The sequence below is a fragment of the Propithecus coquereli genome, unplaced genomic scaffold, assembly GCF_000956105.1.
Source record: "Propithecus coquereli isolate 6110/MARCELLA unplaced genomic scaffold, Pcoq_1.0 Scaffold69, whole genome shotgun sequence".
Taxonomy (NCBI): domain Eukaryota; kingdom Metazoa; phylum Chordata; class Mammalia; order Primates; family Indriidae; genus Propithecus; species Propithecus coquereli.
This window is the reverse complement of record NW_012152951.1, coordinates 4,758,564-4,765,346: the sequence shown is the minus strand read 5'-3', so window position 1 is coordinate 4,765,346 and position 6,783 is coordinate 4,758,564. Positions and strand designations below refer to the sequence as shown.

The 6,783-nt window shown below is 44.0% G+C and overlaps 1 protein-coding gene across 1 annotated transcript in view; it reads right to left on the bottom strand.

The window, feature by feature from the left end:
- The window catches only part of FRMD4A (FERM domain containing 4A), a 568,954-nt gene that overhangs the window by 102,147 nt on the left and 460,024 nt on the right, over positions 1 to 6,783 (bottom strand). The window lies entirely within an intron of this gene.

Sequence of the window (6,783 nt, the reverse complement as noted above, 5' to 3'; positions counted from 1 at the left end):
AGGGCAAACAGGAACTAGCACCTTTAACTGGAGCAAGTTTTCACCTTCCCTGACCTTGACAATCTCCCAGCGAAGACATTAAAAACAGCAAGAGTTGAAATGCGGCCAGTAAGAGAAAAAAAAAAAGGATTAAAGAATGATGTACCCCAGACATTGCACATACTTGTAGAGTCTGATGGAAAGAGAGCTGCGTTGTTATTTCTTACCACTCCTATTCAATATTTATTGAGTTCAAGGATCACCTCATTGGACGTCCTCAGAGGAGTCAACACAGCGATCTAACAGGTGTGTGTATGAAGCAATCTAGACATGGTGGGAAGACACATCCCTAATTGGTAAGAAGACTTCCGCATCCCGGCAGTCTTGGCCCAATTCCCTGATATCTCCTGTTAATAATACTTTTCCCCCTTTTATTAATATTTATACCTTGCCCACTGAGGTGATTTCATCCTTAAGATTGTACCGCGACAACACAGAGCATCAGACTTCAGGCCACTCCACAAATTTCCCATTGTACTTCAAAACCTCAAAGCCGACTGCCCCTTAGAGGAGTTAAGAGATGTTTCTAACAACCCCTTTTTTTTTTTTTTTTTTTAATTTAAATGACAGCTCTCTAAAAAGAGGCCTGGTTTTCCTTTTCCAAGGAGTTCCCTAGTGGTCCCTGTGGCCACTGCGCTGAATTACTTGGTCCAAATGCTTCCTGATAATGTTTTACAGCCTTTAGCCCAATTGGACTAGTGATCCTGGGCCTACCCGGTCATCTCAAAGGCCTCGTCTTTCAATCCTGATGAGCAGTGAAGGGGTAAATGGGGCATCAGCTTTTTACAAACCTGTTCATCTTATTAATACCGCAGGAGGGTTACTTGATAACCAATTGTGTTTTCTTTGTAAACTCTACTTCAGAACCAGCAGCACGGCTTTATTGCAAGAAATGCTACAATGGGATTGTGACTCTTTAGATTAAAATTAGAATTAAACAAAATCTTAAAATATTGTTCTTTTGTCGGACTAGCCACATTTCTTTCACGTGCTCAATAGTTCACTGTAGCTAGTGGCTACCATGTTGTCAGCACCGACAGAGAAAACATTTCTATCACTGTAGAAACTTCTATTGGTCGGCACTTTTATAGAGTATAAGTTTAAAAATGTTTCTGCCCTATTGGTTCTTCCCCCAAATACTTAATTGTCATTGAAGGACATGGTCTTAAAAGAACTTAAACCTCTCCTTGGTTTTTGAAAAAAATCCAATTTTTTTTTTCCAAAATGTATAGCGTTCCTATATATTTTTTTAAACAGATTTATTGAGATATAAATTGAAACACCCCAAAAAACTGCACGTGTATAATGTGCACAGCTTGATGAGTTTGGACATATGCATGTACCCGTGACATCATTATCACAGTCAAGGTAATAAACATGTCCATCGCCTGCAAAGATTTCCTCGTGTTCTTCTTTTCTCATGGTGAAAACACTCAACATGATCTACTCTCTTAATAAACTTTCAAGCGCATGATACCGTGTAGTTATATACGGCCCATATGTTAAAGACAAAGAGAAAGCTGGAGTTTATCATCAAGAATAATAAACAAATTGATTAGCATCATATTTCTGTTGCCGAGCTAAAGTAAAAACGTCCATCTTTATTTCCCTAATGTCACTAGAGTCTATGGTGGCTGACTAGATGACAGAAAGTTAGAAAGATTTAGAGACCAGCTAGCCTGACCCTGTGTTTTTATTGAGAACAGAAATCCAAAAACGTGAAGGGACTTGCCCCAAATCACAGAGCCTTAATGGCAGTGATAGGGCCAGGAACCAACCAACTACGTGTCCAGTCCGGGGCCTCCCTTAGCACCTGCGTTCCCTCAAATCAATAACGACTCAGTTTCAGCCAACATATCCCCAGAACAATATCCATAATCAAAATTAGCTGAAAAAGAGTTGCTATTCACTTGCCTTATACACCAAACTCTGATTCACGGATTTTCTCATTATTTTGGGGGAGTCGAGAATGGGCCCCTTTTAATTTAAAACAATGCATTGGAACACGTATCTTTTGAAGGAGGGATATCATTCAGGCTCTTTCAGGCCTTCGAGTTTCAAAGATGGATAATAATACTTGCTACTGAACCACCTTCGACGTGTGGGCTAAGAGGACTAACGAGAGCATATGGAAGAGTCGGGGACAATCATTCGTTATGTTTAATCAGCTGAAAGAGCTTTACGGCCACCGTGATGGATACAGACCGTCAGTGCTGGGATGTGAAGGAATGTTTGGAATTGCAGTCCTGGGATTACCGGGTCCCGTCAGAACGTAAATCATTTAACAGTGTGCAAATGACTCAACAGGGACACTGACCAGGGGCTTCCACAATAGATCATTTCCACTCTCACTGTATTTGTTTCCAATCCCACCTGAGCACATTGGCGTGCACTTGTTAGCGTGTTGCCGTGTGTGTGCTTTTCCGTCAAACATTTACGCCTATGTCGCTGCCAATACTCAACGGCAGGCTAATATTTAACATCCGCCATCTAATCTGCAACTGAACACCAACCATCAGAAAAGAACCCTTTGAAGTGTGAACATAGCTTTTAATTCGCTGTTTGATTCATCTGCTAAATGAAAATGTCTCTATCTGTGTGGGGATGGGGGGAAGGAGGAAAGTCTTTTATTTTATTTTTACACAGCCCATTCCATGCTACCAGGAGGTACTGTTGGTGAATATTAACTGCAATGTACTATTATCCACGGGAATGCTACCAAAAATGCACCATTAAATGTCTAATTCGATTGACCCAAGTTCTCTCTCTTCCCTCAGGGCAAACAGGAACTAGCACCTTTAACTGGAGCAAGTTTTCACCTTCCCTGACCTTGACAATCTCCCAGCGAAGACATTAAAAACAGCAAGAGTTGAAATGCGGCCAGTAAGAGAAAAAAAAAAAGGATTAAAGAATGATGTACCCCAGACATTGCACATACTTGTAGAGTCTGATGGAAAGAGAGCTGCGTTGTTATTTCTTACCACTCCTATTCAATATTTATTGAGTTCAAGGATCACCTCATTGGACGTCCTCAGAGGAGTCAACACAGCGATCTAACAGGTGTGTGTATGAAGCAATCTAGACATGGTGGGAAGACACATCCCTAATTGGTAAGAAGACTTCCGCATCCCGGCAGTCTTGGCCCAATTCCCTGATATCTCCTGTTAATAATACTTTTCCCCCTTTTATTAATATTTATACCTTGCCCACTGAGGTGATTTCATCCTTAAGATTATACCGCGACAACACAGAGCATCAGACTTCAGGCCACTCCACAAATTTCCCATTGTACTTCAAAACCTCAAAGCCGACTGCCCCTTAGAGGAGTTAAGAGATGTTTCCAGGGATCTTCCCGTGAGAAATGTGCTCCCATGTAGCATCAAAACCAACTCCACCTTTGCCTCTTCTGACTTCTCTGGCTACCCAGAGGTGGCTTCTTTTATGAGTTTCTGCTCAAGCAGAAGAAATAAACTGAAGGAAACCCACAAAAGGTACATGAAAAAATCCCACACTTTCCTGGAGCTCTGGGTTTTCGTTTGAGGATAAAATGGGAAAACAGGAGAAGCAGAAGTCTCTTCCAGAAGATGCAGGGCAGTTTCCATCTATCTGGCGTATGCAGAGGCGGCGGTGTGACATTCCCCTGTGCTTATTCAATCCAGGGCTCCGCGCTGAAGGCCCCAAGGCTCTTTGTGCCATTCAAGGAGGGGTTCTGCAGGGTGGTTTTCTGAGCCAGCATCTTGCCTGGGAATCTAGGGTGGTCCAGTGGGCATGTAGTCATTCCCTATTGAGACTACTTGGTAAGAGAGGGCTACGACGTCTTTGGGTTGCTGTGGTCATTGGGTCTGCACTTTGGGCATCTGCCTTCCTTACTACTGAATAATGTGTGCTTTCTTTGATCTTTTGAAAAATGGTATGGAAAGACAAATCGTGACCATCTGCAGGTGTGTGTACGCGTGCTTGGAGGAGGGATGGGGGTGGCCCCCTTCCTCCCACTCAGCATCGTTTTATCCCAGGTGACTAAGCGGCTGAAGGAAGAGGCCTGAGGTCATTTATCAGCAGCATCATGGGTAACAACATTCTCAGGACGATTCCCATCGGAAGGTCTCCAAGTGTTTCTAACAAATGGCCCCACGGGAACCACAAGTGGCAGGTGTTATGGATGTTCTCCAGAAGTCGTGTGAGCTGGAGGACCTCTCCGCTCTGAGGGACTCAGTGGTGGAGGTCTTCACACTCAACCAAGAATCTTAATGTAAAGCATTCCTTCATGGTCCGAAATTACAGGAATTTCAACTCTCACGTAAGATGAATGAGATTATCACATCATAAAATGCAATTGACAACCATATGGTAGGTTGAGAAGGTTTCAGTGAGGACAACGTTGCAAAGTCCACTCAGAGCCACGTGCAGGGCTGGCCCAAGGGCTTTCCCAACAAATGCTCGACAACTGCTGCCACCTTTCCTCTTACCCACAAACATCTAAAGATTATTACTAGTATTGTGCCATTCTCCTTAATATCACTTCTACTTTCACCTGAAAGTTCCACGTTCCAGTCCTGTTAGCGAGCCCAACGGCTGCGGACACTGACTAAATCACTTGCCTGCCCCGAGTTTCATTTTCCCTATCAGAAGCAGGGATAACAGTTTCTCCTCCAATTATTTTACTGGGTTTGGCGAGGCATAAATGTAGGGGTGATTTGGAAACACACTAAAAAATCAGGTTTATATTATTTAAGTCCACTCATTGGTGTCTATAGATGATCTGAACTCCACAGTTTTCCTCTGTTCTTCTGCATTTCTTAGTATTTATTGGAATATTTAGTAAGATTGTTTTTTTTTTAAAGAGATGGGCAGTGTGTGTGTGTGTGTGTGTGTGTGTTGGTCACCATGTATATGACGGTTCACCGACTGGCGGTGGGGTGCCCATATTAAACTCTGGCTCTGGGGTGTCTGCGAGGGTGTTTCTGGATGAGGCGAGCACGTGAACAGGTGCACTCAGCAGACTGCCCTTCCCAACGTGGGTAGCATCACCCGATCCTTTGAGGGCCCGAACAGAACAAAAAAGCAGAGGAAGGAGGAATCCCCTCTCTGCCCGACTCCTTAAGCTGGAGCATCAATCTTCTCTTGCCCTCGGTGCTCCTGGTCCTCAGACCTGGGTTAGAACCTACACCTTTAGTGCTCCTGCTCTCAGGTCTTTGAACTACGCCACCGACTTTCCTGGGTCTCCAGCTCACAGATGGCAGATCAGGGAACTCCTCAGCCTCCGTAACCGCGTGAGCCAAGCCCTCACAATGAATCTCTTTCTATATGTCTATATGTATCTTACCGGTTCTGTTTCTCCGGAGAACCCTCATACAGTGTATATTATTAAAGTGGGTCACGCACAGTGCCCATACTTAGCCCAACTTGCTCTCTTCCTTCCCCCGGCTGTGTAGCTGCCTCATTGCACAACTCGCTGTAACTACGAGCAGTCGCCCCCGGGGAAACAGGGGCTGCGGTGCAGGATGAGACTGCCGTGATCTTGCACAATTCCTCATTCTTAGCCCTTTGCCAGGTTTTCAGCAGTCAAGTTACTTCATGTTTGCCTAACGATCCCAGGGGTGCACGCTACCCGCACTGGGCCAAGACCCTTGTCGTGTGGCACTGGGGTTTCTCATCCTACCCGCTGCATATAGCCCACGTCAGGATCCTAAGGAATTGCAATTCTAGAAGTCATGGGCACAGCCAAGATGATGGGTCCACGTGAGTTTATTTCTAGAGAGCTGAGAAAGTGCATTTGTCCTTCTCTCCTACTGCTCTCTGTCCTACAAGGACACGCACTAAACCTGCATCCATCAGACTCAAAGAATTAGAGTTCTGGAGCTAAGATTTGTTTATTTCCCTTATAACTTTAAGATATATAATTTGTGGAAATCCTGCTTTTTTATTTTTTACTTTTTTTTTATAGAGATGGGGTCTTGCTATGTTGCCCAGGCTGTTCTCAAACTCCTGGCCTCAGGGGATCCTCTTGCCTCAGCCTCCCAAAGTGCTGATATTTATGTTGGTTCCTTTGTCCCGTGGACTAGATTCTGGGCTTTGTTTCTCCTACCTACAGATGAGATGATACCATCTGCTCATTAGCAAAGCACATTGAAGATCTTGAATAAAGATCGTTTATTTCATTATCAGTAAGAGTGACAGCATTTAGACCTACATAGCAAATGTGGCCCGAGGATGGTCACTTAACCTTCACTAATCCGTGAAGCTCCCAGATCGATGCAGACATCTCAGCTGGGCAAGATCCCCCCCACCCCACACACCTGAACACATAATACATAACAGAAATTCTAAGCTTTTTCTTTTCTGTCATGATCTGCCCTCAGTGTGTGCAGGGAGGAACCGAACTTGGCGATTTCCCAGGAAATACGCAAATCCTTACTTTTGGAAGGTAATCAATTGAAAACAATTTCTTGATCCTCGACTCTGTGCCTAGTACAGTGAGAGGCCGTGGAAAGTGATCTAAACATCTACTCAGAAAAATGCTGATGCCAACTTCTCCATGGCAACTGTGGGTTCTGTTTCTTTGGTTATCATCGCTGGGTAAGGTAAGGGTTGAGATCAAATATAATTTAAATGTGAAAAATATACTTAAAGAGTAGATTGCCAATCCCTTTCAGGCCAGGGCAAAGTTATACAGTTAAAATACGAGATTCCTAACAGCCATTTCTCATTCTGAACAGCCACTCACGCCACCCAACCTAAATCAAA